Here is a 21,585-nt window from a genome sequence, read left to right as displayed (position 1 = left end):
ACAGCAGAAGATTGGGCAACTGGAGATTTCAATACAGGCTAAATCTGGCTTTTCTAATGACGTGTGCTGTCCTTGACTAATGGGTCACTCTTTGACTAAACAGATAGTGTCTCAGCAGTTCTATCTCCAGAAAAAAATGCGTGTCTAAAGGTGGCAAAATGACACTGTATTCAGCACATACTCTACTTGCAAAATCACATCCAGGCAAATTAAATGAGACAATACTTAGAATTATTCATATTGTACAACTGCAGACAGACAAGTACCGGCTGAAAAAGATTATCATTAACTTATCCGTACTTATTAATTCCTCAAAATTCAAAACTCACTCAGATTTTGTCCATACTAAGGAAAACAAAAGTGGCATACAGTGTTTACATATTCCTGCAGAGAACTTGAGGAGTAGCAGATACGGGCACTGCAAAGATGTGCTTCTCTCTGAGCTCCAACATAGTAGCAAACATATAAACACTGACATCGTGAATGTGTGTGTGGTCAGCTCAGCTTTAAAACTCCACTTCTGCTGCACCAAAGGGAATCATAGGAAAGCTGACGCTGGAGCTCTGGAGGTCATCTAGTCCAACCTCTGAACACAAAATGAGGAACTCAGCAGTTAATCAGTTTGCTCAGGATCTTACCAGACCAATTTTTGAAAATCCTCTAAGAAGGAGATTCCACAGTTTCTTGGGCAAGCTGTTTCAGTGCTTCACTCATACTTCCCAGCACTTCCGTGAAATGATGTTCATACCTACAATTCAGAAATAAATTTACATGAAAAATAGTTGGGCATTTCATCTGTGCCTACAAGTATTTTGATCTCAGCCACAACATGGCCACAACATTATAAATTATACATAAAGCAGTTACACTAACGCAATAAGAACAGGAAGCCAGTTATGAAAAATCATTTTTGTCACATACTTCAATCTCTGCATCATATTTTAAGGATCAGATTTCTTACAGAAGAGTATGCTTACTCTCTGCCATTCCTTTTTGATCTGTTGCCTAAAGCCCTGCATACACAGTAGTAGACTAATCCTATAGGCTCCACATAAATAACTGCTTTCCTGATGTTTTTCTGAAACACACTAATAAAGTCTGGTTAGAGAAGCTGGAATTTGCTATAAAGGCTTTTGAGGCTCTGCTTGACAATTAATATTCTGAACACTATCACCATTATGAATAGAATAAAATGCATGCTTATTCCTAGATGCAAGGGTTTGGGCCTAAACTGTCCTTTTTGCATGGCAGCTCCTAATTGCAGAAAGCAAGACACCAAATTGACTGGCATTATTTAGACACTGCTGTTCTCTGACATGAAGATACTAGGATTGGTCCTTATGTTTTTGTTTAGTTTTACACTTATTCCAAATCGGACTATGAAATTCCTTCTGGCATTTCACTTTTCATTGACTGGTTTTTGAACATTTGCACATTCTGTCTGTTCCAGTATAAGAGCAAATTGTTATAATAGCAGGGTTACAAATACTGGGGAATAAAAATATCCCTTGCTACCAGGACCAAATATTTGTGTATTACATATAACATAACAAGGCTGAACAGCCTTACTACAGGTTTGCAAATGCATCACATACCCCATATTCAGAAAAATCACTTGCTCCAAAGACCTTATTTTTTAAGTCTAGAACATTAAATCAAAAACTAAAATTTAAGACCAAATTTAGCAGAGTTTGCTTTTTAAAAGCTCAATTCAATACTCATTACCATTCCAAAACCTTAGATATTTTTTTCTCTTCATATTTATTGACATGGTATTTTTTTACCCTATCCTACCGTTGCAGACCTGTAATTATTGCCTCATAATTACCATATATTTTTTGAGCCCTCATCGTGAACTACAATCCCATCGTGTCAGACTTTCTAGTAATATTCAACAGATTGTCATGAAGGTACTCATTGCTGACTAGTTTTGGTCCACAGAGTTGACATAGCACCAATTTAATTCCGATGACAAGACTTCACAGAACTGAACAAGAAGTCCATCCCATACTGCCAAACCCATTATTTTTACAGCTCCTTATAATGCCCTTCGAAGCTGTAATGAGGATTTGGATCTGGACTGGGGAGTCTGAGTTTCTCATAGGTCCAGAGACTTTTTCTGATGTTATCCAATAGAAAGTTACAACAACCCTTTACCCTCCATACCTATTTTCAAATGATGGCTCAGCCCCACAATTGTCCTTACTCCCGTCTGTTTTGAGATATGTGGACAGATCATTGCTCAAATCACCTTTCTCCTCTGAATCTTAGTATGAAGGACAATCCAGCTTGCAGACCAGATCAAAGTTTGGAGTTCACTTATTATTTACTTATTCATATTTATTATGAAAATAAACATGCTCACAGGCATTTCCTACATTTCAATGAATGTCCATCGTGATTTCCCAAAGCGACCTTCACTTCATGACACTTAATCTCTTTTGGCTGGAGGGCTCCCTCTTTCTGTCAGTATCTTTCACTTTCAGCCTTGCTTGGAGTACTGACACTGATATGCTCATACTATCACGTATTAAACAAATATATGATTGAATGGAATTCATGTTTAGGAGAAAAGAAAGTAAAAGCAATAAAACAAAATAAAATTTAAATACAATACAATGCAGTATTCTGGACTGAGTATCTTTGGCATATAAGTATTATTCTGTAAAGTTAACCTTTTACAATGTAACAGAATTGAGAACAGATGAAGTCTGTGGATTTTCTGAGCATGCTTTTGGAGATTCAGTATGTTGCTTCAGAGACATAACTTCGGCCATCTCCTTGGAAGCTTGTACAATATCCCATGATCATTAGAGGTTCTGATTTACTTTTGTGGTGGAGAAAGCTAATGATTTCACGTTGGACAATGGTACAGAGAACCTTCGGGTACTGGTGTAATAACCAAGATAAGGGGTTTGTTATTTCTGTTGTTATTTACATTTCTATTAATACTTACATCAGTGCTTAAATGGGTATTTATTTGATACTGAATTCCCATCTTTCACTGAAATGAACAGGAAAAAGAGGTGCTTTAGTTAAAAGGAGGATGGCCTGATGTGAAAATGTTGAGCCTTCAGTCGTTATTGTGGAGGGATATGAACTGCATTCATTAAAACAGGGTGCTGTTAATACGTGCTATAAATCTGGAAGTGGGTTGTCCCTGAGAGCTGCAACAGGTCTGAGGAGGGATTTTACATATAAAGAAAAGTACTGACAATTAAAGGAGTGACGATATTACTTTTTACAGCGTAGAGCAGGAGGAGATCTTTCTTTAGAAAACTAAAGACAAAAGCCTTCTTCTTTACAGCATATATGCCCCTAGATTTAGAAATATCTGCATTTCAAACATTATCAAAGAAAGCAAGCATCGGTAAGCAGATAATATAGTTTGATTATAGTGAAAATATGGCAAGAGAGAAAAGTACGGAAACAATTGCTAAGAACATGAAAGACAAAAAAGGGTAACTTTCAGAAATAATCCTTGTATATGAAAACTGAATAGTCTGAGCTCATCTTGTAAGAAATGAAGGCTAAAAATGAAAGCTTATTGCAGATCCACTTACAAGGTAGTCTCTTCTTGATTCAGCATTGTGTGGTGTTATTAGGAAAGCTGCAAAGCAAAGCCTCTTTCATCCTGAAGGTGAGCATGAAGTTTCAAGTGGACAAACTCGCATTTTCATCTAGACTGAAGGGATAACTGAGTGTTACATCAGAAGCCACTGGAGACCTAACTGAGATGGAAAAGGGGACAAGCCTCTGTGCTGGTACACATCAGGGGGTGTAGAGCTGATGCTGTAGGTAGAGCTGCAGTTGGATGCAGAGCAGCTTGTGCTGCACAGAATGAAGCTTTACAACCTTTCTAATGTAATGGGGAGGGGAACCACAGGAGTGCACAAAATTAAGAAGAAAGAAAAAGGGAAGAACTGAAAGTACAGCAAAGGAGGCCGTAATTCAAAGGGATGTGGTATCCAGATGAGCAATTTTGCTGTCATTGGCAGAAAAGAGAGGAAAGCACTGAAGAGAAGGAGGGAGATTCCAATTAGAATGTTGGTTTTGACAAAACAGTCTAGCATCTTAAAGAATAAGTTTCTCTCTAAGTAATTTTTTTTTTTATTATTTTTTTTGCACAGCTTTAGAACTGAAGAAGAAAGTGTGGAGGAAAATAAAATACCACTTTGGTAAAGACAGGAACAGGAAACAACAGATAAAACAGCTATTCCGTATGCTGCATTCAGGTTTAAATCTTTTAGAAATAATCAATAGTTATTTTAATAGCCTCCATAACTGCTAATGACATACCTTAAAGAATTCCAGTAACGATACTGACAGTAATTGCAGTAGCACTGCAGACGGACATAATGGAGGGGGTGTCTTTACTGATTCTATTGTAATGCAAAGTAACACCTGCCATTGCTGTTCAGCAGAATCAATCCCATCAGAGACTCTTTGTTCCTCTTAGCAGAGCATTTTATAGTCATAATCATTTTACAAACACTAAATATCAAAGTATATTATTAAAAAAAATAATACCAGCATCAGCAAAACTATTCCAGATGAAGTCCAGAAAGGACAAAATAGTACTATCCAACTGCCAGCATATTGCAGGATCAAGTCATTCCATCTTGGATCATTTTAATGTTTTGATTATTTAACTACATGGTAATTGTTGATGACAAGAATGTATTATGTTCCTCCAAATTTGGCAGTAATATTACTGTGACTTTTTAAATGATCCTAAACAGTTATTTTGCTAACTAATAGGTGCTTTGGAATACACGCAAACGCGAGTTGCACGGTAGTAGGATGACCCAATTGTTGCTCTTCAGAACATGCAAGAAAAACTACGCAATCATTACTTTTTCACCTTTCTGTAGCTCTGCTGACAATGTAGCCAGTTTGCTCAATCATTATTCACTTTTCACCTTCGCTCTAAAACAGTCTGGAAGTGTATTATCAGTTCAAGGCAAAAGAAGAATGAGAATTTATTGTTGTTAAGGTTATAAGAATCAAGGTACCACAAGGATCATGACCAAGCTTCATGGTCAAATTGGAATCTACGGAGAATAACATGAAAGCTGGAGAAAAAGAGTTCTCAAGAGAGGAGCCCTTCAAGCAAAATTCATTCAGCTAGATACAAGAAAGCACCCAATTAATTTAATCATCTCAAATTCTTTATTTGTTTATTTTGTTTGCAACCTCTTGGTTGTTGTTTTTTGTTGTTGTTGTTGGGTTGAGTTTTTTTGGTACAAATATTAGATCTGGCAATATCTGCACAGAATGGTACTGGCATACACAGGAGCAGAAAAGCTGCACCAGGGACAAAGACTCCTCTGTGATCAAACTTATGTTCTGCTAACGCAACGTTAGCCAGCTGCTCCTCCTCTGGCACACTGCTGACCACTGCAGGTTTACCTGTGGCAGGAAGAGGTGATGCAAACACCCTGACAAAAGCACCAAGACCAAAGACCTATGCAGGCTCCAGCACTTCTGTTCAGGAGCTGCGATACACCCCAGGTAAAGCAGACCTGCTTCCTGTTCTGCACATACTTTTGTTGTCCCACAAGATGTCTATTATTCAATGTTCCTGCTGCAAACTGCACTTCCCAGTTCTACATACGGTCTCAGAGGGAAGCGATATCGACTGTTCACTGCTGTAAACAGACATACAGCAAAGAAAGGAACTTGCAAAGACAATAAAGAGCCAAGTTGTGAGTTCCTTCTTCTGGGAAAAAGATTACATGGAAATCTGCATCTATAAAAAGTGTTCTAGTTTCATCATATACTACTTTCCACAGAAGTAAACATGTAAAGGTGCTGAGCAATACTTGCATTTAACCCAGCTAAACACATGGGTTCTTTTGGAAAATATGTGTAAACATGCAGAGTCTTAGGACAAAAAGAAGGAAAAAATACAATATCTGGGATTACCCAGAACAAAACTGATCTGCTACCAAAAAAGAACTGACCAAAATATTTGAATGTCTTAGCTTTTTAAATTTAAGATACTTTATCCTGAAAAGTCTATATTCAAGCTACAGTAAAAGAAATTATACTTGAAAATTGCGGCCTTTTTCTAATATTTTTAACAATGAAAGCATAGTTCAGTGAGGAGAACCCAAGCAGACTGCAACTACAGGTCATTACTTTAATACTTATCCCTGAAATTTTGCATCTCATGAATCCGTTCACAGACCACAGTTCTGAAAAATGCTTCCAGTAGGAAACATGAAGAGGGGCCAAGCCAGTAACAGTTGAAGGGGTTTCATTTACATTCATTTATTCAATTATTATTTATGTTCATTCATTTACAGATTTATTTGGGAAAACAACAAAAAAGAAAACTTAAATTTCTCTGTGCGTAAAAATATTTGCTGTCATGTCAACATGCACATTTCCCAAGCACAGTTGAACGCAAAGCACTCCTTCCCCAGCAGTGCTAAGATTGACAAAAAAATACATCCATTAACCTGGTGGCTGAGAATATTTGCAACTTCTTTTGTTCCTGTTGACAGCTTCTTATCAGTTTTTATGTCAGAGATTCTTTGCAAAGTACTGTTTGTTCTGCTCAGTTTTGATTTCGCCTTTAGACTCTAACATTATTGCTTTCCTGACAGCTGATCTCCATTTCCCTTTAAGCACAAGGATCCATCTGTTTCCTGTCAGGGAACAATCCTCCACAGCTTGCTACACCTTCCCACTTAGCATCTTCTAATACACACACCGTCGTATTACAATTTTAACTTCTTTATGTGAGTATTTATTTTTTAACAAATTTTTAACCATTACCCTGACCTACAATTTGGACAACTTCTTTTACAGAGTGGTGAGCAAAAGCCAGCACGGAGGGTCTGGCTCACACCCCAATGCAGTGGCCCCATCAGCACTCCCTTTGTACCCATCACATACCCTGGCAAAGCAAAGGAGGAACACCCACCCTTCTGTGTACTGGGGCACCCACCAGGTAGCTTGGCAAGTACACATGAAGGCAACTTTTGCCCTGCAGACACATTAACCAACCTGCACAGAGTTGCAGGTGCCACAGGTGAGGCAATCAAAAATGATAAAAGAAAACAAAAGCAGAACTGGGGATACAAAACAAATTTTTGAAACTCCAGTTCACGTTTCTAGCTCCTCAGAAACATTTCTCCTTTGCCTTTCCCTGTACGGAGGCATTCATGTTAACACACCCTCCCTTTCCATCCCAGGATTTCAATTGGAGGTGACCTGCTGATTTCTTTAAAACTCATAATGCCGGTCTTTTGTTGAGCATTTTGTATCTTTGTAATTCTAACCGCACACACACACAAATTGCTACCAACCCCTTCATGACATTTACTATCTATCTTTGTTGATATTTTCATCTATGCTATGCTTGTGTTGCCCAGTCTTTGCAGCCAAAATAATAAATGACTGATCACGGATCTTTAGTTAATTTTTTTGGCCAGCGGTATATGATGACAGTGATGCTGATGGCTTATTTAGCAAAATGATACAGTTTGCTTATCGCTATTCTTGCTATTTAATAACTTTCTGGTTTTGAAGACATTTCTGTTACCTAGTGTTTCAAACAATTGTTTCATTACATACCTGTTAATGCAAGAATAAGTGTGGAATATTAACATTAACAAATACTTTGAGCTGAAGTTTCCATAGTAACTCCCATCTATTGCCTTGTGTGCTTATGTGCTCTAATTTATGCAGTCTTAACATCCTCTGTCTGCTATTTTATCTACTGGCAGCAAGTAAATAAAAAGAGAAAAATTGTTATCATTTCTATAGTCAGGCACTCCAAAATATGGTAGGAAAGCCGAATAACGATGTACACATATCTTTAGATAAACAGAATTTCTCATTATGATAATACATACTCAGTATGCAACATGAAAATAAACTATTTTGCTTAAAGCCAGATTAAGACAATGGTTTCTGTTATTGCTGGCATGAAGTCTTATTGCAGCTGTAGGTCCTTAAAAGGGTAGAGAAATTTCCCCTTATCAACATTCAGCAGCAATGCCATGTTACCCTATAGGGGCCATGCCATTATTTCTCTTCTTTGCTCTGAGGAACAGGAGGGTAGAGAGGCAAGAGTATATGGCTCATGATTCACAAAGAGGCACGGGCAAGGCTTCTTGGGGCTTTCAGGCTGCTTTGGTATCCAAAGGGCCAGCAAGCTTTCATCCCACATGAGTATCTAAGACTGCAGACAATTTTTTCTGAGGTCCTGGGAAAAAGCAAACTTATGCAAATGGAACACTGCAATGGGATTAATCTAATGTTAAGGATCCGCATAGGACAGTGAAGGACCAAGACTTCTAGTGTAAGAGAGGAATGATTTCCACTTGTGCTTACACAGTGACAGTGCAGTGGGACTCCAATCCTGATTTTCTGAATTTCCCCACCATAAAAATTGATATAATGTTTCTACTAATCAGCTAACACTCAACTGACTTACAGAGTATTTAAGGAATGTCAAAGATTTTCCTGTTTGTTAAAAAAGTATAGATCTGCATATCTTGGGAGACAGAAAAACTTGAAGGATATTTTTAAGTGACTGCGTTACTACAATGATACAAGATTTGCTAAATAGTGTATCTACCCTACTATTAGACTTATGTTGTCATGAACAAGAGAGAAAAGAAAAGGAAACAAGCATGCAAAAGAGTAAACATGAAGAAAATCAAATGAACCTGACAGAATACGGGGTACGTATTTCTAAGCCCCAATAATTGAAAGGGAAAATAGAAAACAAACTAAATAAACAAAATAAACTGATCAACATGCTTTCTGTATTTCTAAGAGTGCTGAGGTAATTTTCTACTGAAACAAGTAATATTATTTTTAGATTTTGGAAATGAAAATCTTTTCACTCGTGTTACCTAATTTGTATAGAATCACAATCATTAAGGTTGGAGAAGACCTCTAAGATTATCTGCTCCAACCATCCCCTACATATATTTTTTATGCACTTTTAAAGTTTTTTAATACAACAACTGCCAGAACAGAGGTGGAAAGGCTAAGGTTTTTTCTAGTTACAATTGTGGTAGAAAACCAACAAATGATTAGAAGAGCTATTTAAGGAAAAAGGCAAAGGCCACAACCATATCATTATAGATTGATCATAAATAAGGCTGGGCTTGAAAGTAGAATAAGTAACTCTTGAGAGTGAAGTTCTAGAACAAAATTTTAAAAGGACTTTCTGTAGCTCTACATGCCAGTTGCACAACAAACAGTACTTTCTGACTTTGTTTTCAAAATAACTTTAAAGAGTAGCAGAAAATAAAAAGAAAAAAAAAAGCAATTTGAAGCATGGGGAGTTCATTTCTTAAACCAGAATTGTTCTCTCCAGCAAACATCTAGAAAAACAGAGAAATAGAATTTGAATTTCCAGAATGCTGTAATAATGGCCAGCACCACTGATTGACCCTGATTTGAGGTTCCACCCACTTCTAGTGACTGTAATGAAAATGAACATATGCATTTCATATACAAGAATTCCAGGAGAGAATTTTATAATTTTTTGGTACAAAAGGTTCCCCATTAAGTGCCCCAGTGAACTAAGTTTTGTTGACAATCGTATACATTATGCATTTCTTTAATGATAGTGTTCTGTGATTGCATTTACAGCCTGCAAAAATGGAAAAAAATGTAAGTTACAGCGTGATATATATGCCTATACTTCTCTTTCTAGCCTTCTTTATTACCACCAATGTACACTTGAACGGCCTGTTCTTTGTTGTAATAAATTGTCTGAATTTATAAGACTGGATCTACTGAATCTGAATTGTTACTTACACTTATCTTCAGAAAAAAGGATAAGGGGAACAGCAATAAATTAATTCTGAGTGGTATACTCAAGGTCTGCAACAAAGAAGCATGCTCCTTCATACTGTTTTGAATTGCATAGTTGATATACAGCCAAATCTTCTTCAATCAGAAAGATGTTAATTTTGTAGAGGGGCACACAGATGAGCTCATGAGTGAAGAGGTATCAGGCACCATTTTCAATCAAGCACTGATGAGGGCAATCCAGCCCACAAACTTCCTGTTGCAAACTTTCTATTACTTTTTAGACAGTTTTCTGAAAAATGAATATCTCATCATTAAGGACGTGATTCATAGCAGGTGCATTATTAACAGGGAGGTGTGTTTCCAATGCAGAGCATTACAGGCATGATGACACACAAAGTTGTATGCCATTGATGAAGGAAGGCAAAAGTAACAATGCCTTGATAGAGAACATACCTCAGGTGAAGCAAAAGTGCAAAATTTAGCATTAATCCTATAAATCACTTCTGTCAGGCAGTTATGTTCAGAAACAGAAACCTAAATGCTGTAAATACAAATTGCTGTTTTTTATACCGGGTTTTAATAAACTCATACAAAATGAATTTGAAAAGACTATAGTGTAGGAGAACCTTCAGTTAAACAGATTATCTCTAATTTTTTGCATATAGAATTGAACGCTACAGATATAACATTAGATTTTCTTCAAAGAAACAGAATTGTCTGTTAATAGTAAGACACATGGATTCATTGCTTAACCCTATGTATTTTTCAAAATATTTCTTCAGCAAAACGTTTTGAAAGGGCCTGTTTGGAGAAGCATCTTCTGGCACAAATGACTGCAACAAAAGAGCTTGTCAAAACTGAAAAGATAGGCATTTCCAAAAGGATGCATAGATTTGGTAAATAAGTAAATGTTGAATGTGCACTGAGAAATGTTGGTACTAATTTCCCCACTGTTCAGTTCCAAAATGTCTTAACTTGCATGACAAGGAAGCAGGGAAAAAAATATTATATTTTCCCCTCCACAAATCTGTGGCGTAGGGTGGGGGGGAAGCAAACAATTTTCCCTGGGGCTTTCAAAGGCTGTATACCTTTTTGCGTAATACCAATCATTATGTCTGGGACTGCTGATCACACGAAAGCATCTTTCCTCCTGCCAAGCATTTTCGTCTTTCAGAACTGTCACTTGATTCTGTGCTCAATTTAAAGCACTCAACAAATATTTGCTGAACTTCCCCACAGCTTTCTATCTCCACACTGATCACACAAAAACAATTTTCTTCCAACAATCCCATGGATGCAGTCTTATCATAAAGTTCTTAAATAAATATCATATCGAACAAATTCCAGTATTTTCCCCCCAACAATGCTACAGTTTGCATATCATGTATTCATAGCTAAGTGCTACAGATATAAAAAAATGAGCTCTGCTGATGTACATGAGCCAGTTTGTTGCAAAAATAAATCCCTTTTAAAAATATTTAATAAACTCTTACTAGGACATATTGCAAGCAAAGAATAATACTATTTACAGACAAAATGCAAAACATTTAGTTGGAGATCTGTTCCGGAAAGATTACTTGTGAACAACATATTTTCATAATTTTACATAATTAAAAGTGTATGAAAAATTTAAACAGCGATGTAATCATAAATCAGCATATTTTGTCCTTGAGTACATGACCTTATGAGTATGCACTCCTTATACATAACACAAAAAACAACTTGCTCTAACACATTCTAGCGTAAACAGTAGGACCTATCTGATTATGTACAAATATCATTGTTCCAAGGTTAGCTGTCCTGCAAGGTAAGATGATGATGATAACAAGGATGCATGTATGAATGATGGTACAATCTCAGAAAAGCATGAGACCAGGATATAGTTTTTCATAGGTGTCATTATCTCTTTGTCCTAGTTGGCATTCAGTGGTCACAACGATGCATAGAATCATTAAAGTTAGAAAAGACCTCCAAAATCATCTGGCCCAACCATCTCCCTACTGCCTCAGACTTGAAGTTAGGTCTACGTGTAAATAATCTGCTGAATGGCCTTCGTACCGTATATTTGCTTGAATTCAGTTGTATTTTTCTTTACTCTATCTCACAGTAGACAGAAAGTGGTCTGAAACTAGAGACTTGTCACGTTTGTTGACAGATTTTTTTGAAGAAGCATTTGTAAACAGTTTATAGAAGTTTAATAAAGCATTAATCTTTAGGAGGGCAGGTCCTCGAACACTATGGATTGTTGCATAAGCTACTAAGTCAATAGGTTGCTTGCTACAGGAAGTATTTTTGTAATAGGACAGTCAATGTCATTAACGCAGCATGAGATACATTTGATATGCATTAGGTTCTCTGTTAGTATAAAATTAGCTCTGCTTGTTTCTTGTAGTAGTCTAACTCCTCTGTGCTCCTCATATGGTAAACCAACCATGCAGTAATTTAATCTGTAAGGAGATGCCTATACAGCACAAAGTATAATCCTGCAGAAGGAGCCAGATTTCCGAAGATCTGCACAGCTTGGCCTTCTGCCAGGGTTTATCAGCAATGTAAGGAGCCCAGGAGAAATGCTGCTACACTGTTACTAGCACTCAAATTACTCATTCATATTATATCCCACTAACCCTTTAGGAACTTTATAAACATGCTCCTAATATAAACGAACAGACTAGGTGGCTGTTTAATACCACTGCATTTTGAATGGTGTGGGGATGGCTAGGAAACCCATATGCTATACAGTGCCGTTTGCTCACTTGCTTTTGAGTTCATCTGACATCACAAGCTTCCTTGAAAATACTGAGAGGCTGATGCTTTCAGGGTATGGAAGGTCATGGGGTTACCAATGCATTATCTCACACAAACATGATACAAGGTATGCAAAATACAGAAACCCTACCTGCAGCTCTGCTAGAGAACTGCCACCAGGAAAAGAAAAAAAAGATACAGACTTTTAATTTAACCTTAGCATACAGTATGTACAGTATGTTTTAACTTCTTTTTTAAGTGATATCTTGTATAGGTTATCTACTGCAGATGCAGGGGTAAGTCTCTGCTTTGGTTGGTTAGAGGTGCAGTTCAGCTCAGCCTGAACTATGCAAAGAGCAGTTTTGTGGCATTTCTTGCCTAGAGCATGTGATAGATCTGTAAGCTGCAATGCTGGGATTTCAACAAGAAATGCAGGTCCACAGCAAATTCCCCACTGAATCCTGAGGATAATGCACCGGTGGAAAGCTCTTATTACAGTAGTCAGGGGAGGCAGATGTGTTTTCAGCCAGGAAAAAAAAAATCTAAACTACACCAAAATACTGTGGATCACTCTTGAACCCTGAGAGCTCTCAGGGAATGTATCACAATGCTTCCAATCTTTCATCCTTTTTGATAGCACAAAAACATAGAAGAACAAATTATGTTCATAAGCTAGTGAACCAACAAAATCAGAAGAAATGAGGAAAGAACACTGGAAGATTATTTTGGCAGCAAGCTGACTCCTTCAGAGATCTTTTTTTGTGCTGTACTGAGTCTAAAGAGAAAACTCGCTGATTTGTTGTAAGATGCTGTTCTGTGTACCCGAGCATTTTATGCAAATTTTAGAGATCCCCAGGGAAAAGTTATCTGCCAATTCAGAAAGCACTTCTAATTAATTAAAAACCTTTTGTTTCTATGTTCTTAATGCATTTTCTGTAGCATTTTCATGCTAAGGTTTATTCAATTATATTTGAAAACCATTATTCGAAAGAAACTCTGATGAGAATTTTCAACACAAGACTTTCACGTTTCAGCTCTGATGTCTCCATTCAGACAGCCAAGCAAGTAGCTTCAATTTGTCAAAAGTGCAGAGTACCGAGAAGTTTCAAATGACCTCATAAGAATACCTTACTAAAGCCAGACTGAAGGTCCATCTAGCCCTGCAGGCTGCTGTAGCAGATGCTGAATAAAATGTGAGGAAGTTACAGCACAGGCATACACGGATCCTCTCCTGAATACCCCCCCAGTTATCCAGCAACTGTAGCTCAAGTCTCATCAGGAAACAGATTCCCCCAAAGGACTGGATCCTGTTTTACTGGGTCTCAAAGTAATGAGAGAAAGTCTAAAGGGATGAGGCCTTGGAAGACCGCGTGTCATAAACACTTCCACGCATGCATCTCCTCTAGCGTTATATACACATCCTGTCTTTCTCAGCTTTCTTAAAGATTTACTTCAAGTTTATGAGCATTATATAGAACCTTCTCTTTTCACTTACTAAATGGATTGAAGAACAATAACCCTTTTTTAACCATCCCCATAAAGTAGACAAAGTCCCATCCCCAACAATGAAATAATGCCAGTAAAGGTTATATTACACAAAATAACCTAGGTATAAGCACATCCTGACTCGAACGAACTCACCTAAGCATTAAATAATGCTAAAAAAAATCTTAAAGAAAACATTGAACATTTTTAATGCTACAGCCATGTCTGAGATAAAATGGCAACCAGAGATGTGGTGAAGTCAGTATTAATGTTGCCAAACTGCTCTATTATTAAAGAGGAAAGAATATTTTAAGCCAAGAGAATTACAAAACAGGACTGACAGACGGAGTGAGAATTCATACTTCATGCTTCCACTCACATAACTTCCCAAATTGACGTGCTACAGGAAAAATGTAATACAAGAGGGAAGAAGCTAGTTGTTTATCAGTCTACGGTTTCTGTAGTTACTTATTTATTTCTCCTTCACTCCCTTTCACTGCCTCCTCTGAAACAGTCCTGAATCTTTAGTTGCTTTAGTTGCAAAGATGAGCTAGAATACCAAAAAACAAACAAACAAACAAAAAACACAAACAAAACAACCTTGCAGATTTCTGAAGCTGTTCCCTGGCTACATTCACATTCCTCCATTGTAATGAAAGATAATGTGTGAAATATAATAGGAATTATTTTATTATGATAAGCATGTGAAACAATGAGGGTCAAGAGAACAAACCTTTGAGTTCCATTTCACGATTCAGATCCATTGTAGCTTCAAAAACATTCAGGAATCTCATGGGTATTTTTACAATGCTGTAAAGATTAAAATACTCTTTAGAATTAAGGATCATGAGTACTGAAACTGTATCAGTGAACCCTAGGGGGTATTATATATCATGTACCACTGTGGCCTACATGTGAATTCTAGTTCAGGAAAATCCCCCTGGATTAAGCTCAATAAATTCTCTCTTCTGTCCTAGCAAACATGTTTTCTAGAAGAACAGACTTTAATTAATTTCTTAGAGGATTTTCAAACACTGAAAACAACATCTAGTTTCAGAAGCGCAACAGATATTAAGACAATAATAAAACACTCAAAACAAGTAAAACCTGCTTTATATTCCTTACCCACCAGCATCCATCCTGAACCGAAGCTGCGAGCTCTCAAGATAACCTGGGTTAGAGTGTGAAAGGGTAACAACCATAAGAACTTTATTCTATTTTTTAAAATGTGTTTGGTCACTAGTCTGAAGATGGCTATGGTTGTCATTTGATCAGAAAGTCTGGGTAGCTGTTTTTATTGTTTTAATCACAAGAATTGCTCTTCCCTATTTAATCATTTGTATACAAAAATTACTATAACAAAGATGTAAGAAGAGCTTCTCCATAGTTACTTTGTTCTGCAATCTATTACATTAAAATTGAATATTTTAGGTAGATTTTCAAACAGCTGGTTCAAAACCAAGCAGCTCAGTGGAAGCGACATCACACTGCCTCATTATAGTGACCAGAACCTTTAATGTGTCTTGGTCTCACTTCCATGAAACGCCCATTAAACATTATAACGTCCCCTTCTTGAAGGTTTGTACAGTATAGGTATGGGAATTTGTGGTTATTATGTTTCATATGAGAGGAAATAGGGGAACTTGTTATAATGAATATACCAAGCATATTGAAAACTAAATACTGGATTTCTAAACACTGGATTTAATGAAACACATGGATGTTATATCAAAATAAGACAGATAATAACTTGTTAGCTGAAATATACCATAAAACTTGTGAATTGCCAACATATGCAACACAAGCTTTAAACAGGGACTTTTTTCTACAGACAGTAAATGTATTCCATGGAAGTCTTTCAGAAACCAACTACTCCCACTCTACCTAACCTGGAGTTGTATTTGGCAGTAGAGGATATCTTAGCACAGTGATCAAGGATGTAGATTTGTCAAGCAAGCAATTTCCACTCTAGTTACAACCATCTAAACAGCTTAACCTTTGTAGAATAAAGTGACTAAAACTCCACATATTCATTTTGACTTAAAATCAAGACACGTCACTGGGAGAGACTTTGCAGAAATTCCTTAGATTTTTATTTTTATGTTTTTTCAAAATAAGAGGTAGCTGGAATTCCTTAATAGGAGTTTAAAAAAATAAATAAATAGACATATCTCCATTGATTCTGTAGGTAAGTACACACATACAAGATGCATTCTTTCACGCATGAATCTGCAGAACACAAGGCATGCAGGCATCAGTACCTCTATTAAAAATTAAGGAAGCTGAGAGGAGATATCTTAAGAGGATTTCTCAAGGTCACACAGTCAGAAACAGCCTGCCAGCAGATTGCCTACCAAACCCAGAAAGAAAGGTAAAACACACAGACATGCATACGCATCCATACATGCAAGTTTTCAAAATGACTTTACATATATGTATTTCTTTTAACTGCAGAACAATCTGACATTTGCAGGCATGACGCTAAAGATAAAGAACCAGTTTTCAGACTAACAATCAAACTGGGGTTGAATGATGAACTCACTAAGGACTTGGGAGAAATGCACAACCAACCCGGCAGACACATTCGGTCCCCAAAATGCACAGTCCAGTATACTGCATAGCGTGCTCCATATGTACTGACACTGATACAGGAAGAATATTTTGCTTCAAACCCCCATCCTCCACACAGCTAATAAATGACAGACAGTATCTTGAATTTTCCACCATCTATTTCTGACAGTCAAACAGCTTAGGAGGAAGCTACTATGGGAAGTCTGTAAGTCAATTTTATTTGCCTTTTACAAACAAAAAGCAAGTTAAAAGGGTAATTCTTTAAGTGTGAAACACACTGCAAGTTAACATTAATTACTAATATAAAAGCATATCCTTAAGACACAAGACATGATTGAGGTCATACATTATAATGATTAACGACTGTTTTCCAGAAAGCATCCACTGTGCTTGTAAAATTATGTTCATCTGTGAATTAATTAATCTAAAAGCTTTATGAAAACATAAAAGGACAATAATCAGGAAATCAGGTTAGCAGTTTACTCTAATTTGTTCAAAGATAATTTGTATAACTGATTAGTTTGAGAGCAATTACTGAGCTGGCAAAGCCTTCAAACAAGAACCAGCTTAAGAATGGCATATTTGTAATTGGTTTGTATTCATCTTCCCAGCAAATTTATTTGCAAAATAATAGCCAAAATCGCTGTTCCATTTTCTAGTATACGAAGGAAACAATTTATATTATGCACATGCAGAAATATGTGCTCTGAATACTCCCTACTATCAGTCTATGGCTTCAACTACATCACTTAAACCAGCTTACACTCCAGCTTGGCTTGGGGGCAGCCTGAAAAAGGCCCCCAGACAACATTGTGCATCAACCCACTTTATCTCAGAAATCATACTAGGACCTCCAGAGGTAACATGCAGGAGGATTTTAGAGGTGTTTACTTTTTCTGCCAGGAGGTACAGTGATAACCAAGATGTCATCAGAACAAATGCTCATGAGGACCTTGAAAACTGCTATGGCTTTGAGGATGCCAAGTTACTGATTGTGCCCAAAGTATAGCATGCACTACACAGGCAAGGACAGAGGATGATACCTCCTTCCCAGCAATATATGCTAAACAGACAGGGTAACAAGTCCTCCTTAAAGACTCTTACCCACTTTAAAACCCCTTCTAGAGACTCTTCCCTCTCCCAGCTCTTCCCTACCAAGCAAAGTAAGCAGTGCCACCAGTGAAACCATACTTGCAAGCTGGCAGTCTGCTGGGGATGCAGATAGATCTCATTCCCACCCCCTTATACCCATGCCCTCCCCAGGGATCTCTAGCTGCTCAAATCATTTATATCAAGAATGTTTTTATTTGCATGATAAAAGCAGAGATACACCCCACTAAAATACTTGCAGTTGAATTTGCAACAGTGATGCCTTCTACCTGTGGGAAGCTGGAAAGTAAATTTACCCATAATACTACATAAAACACTTAATGGGCCATGTGTGGCCTGCAGCATCACAGATGGGAATTTACCTAGCAAGGCAGGGATTGAAGTAGCATGAGATTTCAGACACTTTTGCCATTCTTATGTCTGATCATGAACACTTGCAATCACACCTCATACAGCTTGTCACGTCTGCACATCACCTTCCCTATCCTACTGAAGGGGGAAAAAAAGCAGTTCTGATCTACTAAAGAGTCTTGAGACACGATTCAAATTCAGTCTCAGTCATTAGCACCACTCAGCAACTACCCATACTCACTCCCCACAGAAGAGAATACCTTCTACCCAGACTTTGTGAGACACTGTCCCTCCATCTCATCAAATCCTTCGCATTTCTGAAATTAAATACAGAACACTACTTCTCTGTTGTAAGCACTTACGTGCATACAGGCATATCTAACCTTCTGTATTACAGAAAGAGCTACAGATGATCAAAATTGGAGTGAGATTTTTAGTGAAAATGCACTGAAAAAAATGAGGAAATAAAATATTTTGATTCCAGATGTGTTGCTTATTTGAGGTTACTGTTATAATGGAGTATCATATATATTATAGCAGAAAATCCAGAACACAAAAAGTAACAGAGTTGTTCAGTCATAGTCCATGAATATTAAGTCTTCTAGGTGTATCAGCAAACCTCGTAACTCAGACTGACAAAGGACTTGCATGTAAGTGATGTGACCTCTGACCAGCAGCATGAGAATATTACTGTCTAGAAACTTGATGAGTCAGAAAATTCAGGGTCAGCTTTAATCACATTTCAATATCTTTTAGCTTCTGGTGCATGTTTACATTTAAGCTTGAATACACAGCTTTTCTGAATCAGGAGTTGGTATGATTTATCAATACCAAGCAGAGATATAGCTGAAAAGAGAGAAGTTAATTTCTTTGGGGAAATTTTGGTGCGAGATGAAATACAGAATTATAAAATGCGAGGCAATACACAGTAAACAAAGTAATATGAACTACTCAATCATGCTGCTTAAGTTGTATTACATCAGGCTCAGAACACGTAAAAATGTTTTGGTGCAGACAACTGAGAACAGTGTCGAGTGACCAATGTTAGGGAAGACAGCAAAGAAAGGTAGCATACAGAGTTAAAGAAAAACCCTAATGAGGTTGGGATTTTTTAATACACATTCAGATGGATCATTATTTTGGTCAGTCAATTGGAGAATGAATTTTACAAGAAATAAAATCATTCAGAGAATAATACAAAAGACAACATCCAAAACAAATGGATGAATTGGAAAAAAATATTTGAAAAGAAGCCTGGGAGGATGAGAACAGTTTGGTTGTTTGTTTTTTTAAATGGTTAATGGGAAAAGGCTGCTAACAAGAAATCATCAGTATACATAGCCACGGGAGATAGGAACAGAAAAGAGCTGTAGTTGTTCTGGCTGGCAGGGAGTTAACTTCCTTCATAGGAGCCCGTTTGGCTCCTGTGTGTGATTAAATAGCATTGGTAACACCAGCACTGTTGCTGCAAGTGTAGCAAGGAGGCTGGGGGTGGCAGGAACCTGGGGGGCACAGCCAGGACATCTGACCAAATTGACCAAATGGGAATTTCACATGGTATAATGCCATGCTCAGCAATAAAGTGTGGGGGGTGGAGAGACTGGAAGGGCATCCATCTGCTTGGGGAGGTGGTGAGTGATTGCCTCTGCATCACTTAACAGCAGGGTGGCTAAAAGTAAGACAATCTGAAAATACAGCCAGGCTCAATGAGTGAAAGTGCATCTTACACTGGAAACTGCTATAAGGAATCTTTTTGTTTATATAGACAAGCTTATTTTATTACTTTTTTTTTTTACACTGTGATAGCAGCACAAAATATCTATAAACTGGCAATGAACATACATTTACTGAGCAAAACAATGAATCATTTTTTTCTTTACCTTTTTTTTTTCTGCCCCACATGACTAACATTACTTATTATTTCTGAAGGTCAAAAACCCATTAAGGCAGAGGCAGGCATCTTTCCTCTCCCTGTTTGCACAGACTGATACATCATGTCATACTACAGAATCCTCAAGGGTCAGATACAAAGACTGGGGAAAAAAATATATGTTTACTTTAAAGAGGCTTTAGAACAAACTATGATTTTGATTAGCAATTGGAAATGCAAGTTTTAAGATGCACTTCATTTTTCTCTCACATGACTGATAGTTATTTTGGGTCTAGTAAAACAGATTAAGCAATAACCCATGAGAGCCACTAACTGGCTGCATCTGTAACTTTTCTGACATATTTGAGGATATTTTGAGCAGCATTACCATGAAACCAGGGGCTAAGAGATGTATACATATACACACATTTAAATATGTTTATACACATACATATATAACAGACATATATACACATCGATGTGTGTATGAATGTATGAACACTAAAAAAAATGAGGTTTACCTCATTATCTTCTTCTTGTTGCATTTGCCCTATTCAACACTGCTACCTTTCTTCTTTACTTCTTACTCATTGCTTGAAGAGTACAAGCACATAACCAAACCCAAAAACTCCGTATGGAAGAAAAAGCCATCTAAACCCACTTATTTCAGTTGTTTGTGGTTTTGTCATTACCTAGAATAAAATGTCATCCAGATGCCAAATGGCCATCAGTGAATCTCCTATCAAATTCTGGCTTGTCCTCATATATTTTAATTCTTGTTTACCAGAATGAGATGCTTTTTTTTTTTTCCAGACTGTACTTGTAAGTTTTCTAAACCTGAATGTTAACCTGAACACTTGGGCTTTGGCCTGGCCATTCCTGTTATATCAGTGCTGCAGTGACTCAGTTTAGACTAAATTTGACCCTTATTACTTACAATCACTGCATGACTCTAGTTGAAAACAAAAACAGCAAACAAAAAACACCACACAAATGAAACAAGAAACACTCTTGCAAGTAACTGTAAATAATATTCTATGCCCAGATGCACCTGGATACTGCCATGAAGAACACAAGTTCAGAATATTCTGATGTCAAATTCATTCTGCAGTTTAACAGTTGGCAGAGTTGGATTATTTTTTTTTTGGCATTTGTTTTGCCCAGTGATGAGAAATTGGATGTGTCACCTTTAAGACAACCTTAAGGATTCCAAGCTTTACACAATCGATGCCAATTTTCCTTGAGCTTACAGCCCTAAATTTGAGATCCATGTTCGCTCTTGTTTACCCTTTATCAGTTTTATAAATAAGTCAGTACAAGGCTTGGAAACTTTTGAACCTGTCGAAGCCTAGTTCTATACTACATTTCTCAAGCAGTGTTATCACATTTTGACTTACATCCTCCTATGTTTTTATAATTTCTTAGTCACATATCCTAAAAAGTCTAAAAGATGATTTCAACATCATTTCCTATCACAGAGTTTACTCAGAATGGTCTCCAGAAGTGTTGGCTGTTCTTTCACCTAAGAAAAAAACACACAAGTAATAGCAAAATACATTGTTGGGATTTTTCAGATCAGTCTTCTCCACTGACACTACAATTATCCTTTGTTAGAGCCCATGGAAAAGGGAAAGATTTAGCTTTTAGGAAAAATATCTTTCCTT

The 21,585-nt window shown here is 37.1% G+C and overlaps 1 long non-coding RNA gene across 3 annotated transcripts in view; it reads right to left on the bottom strand.

The window, feature by feature from the left end:
- The window catches only part of LOC310899360, a 90,800-nt gene that overhangs the window by 45,067 nt on the left and 24,148 nt on the right, over positions 1–21,585 (bottom strand). For all 3 annotated transcript variants that reach the window (XR_014584238.1, XR_014584239.1, XR_014584240.1), the window contains exons 2-3: positions 14,753–14,829; positions 639–748 (exon numbers count right to left, since the gene is read on the bottom strand). This is a non-coding gene — a long non-coding RNA (uncharacterized lncRNA). The remainder of the gene's footprint in view (positions 1–638; positions 749–14,752; positions 14,830–21,585) is intronic.

Source organism: Anser anser (assembly GCF_964211835.1).
Source record: "Anser anser genome assembly, chromosome: 4".
Classification (NCBI taxonomy): domain Eukaryota; kingdom Metazoa; phylum Chordata; class Aves; order Anseriformes; family Anatidae; genus Anser; species Anser anser.
This window is presented reverse-complemented; position numbering and strand designations above follow the sequence as displayed.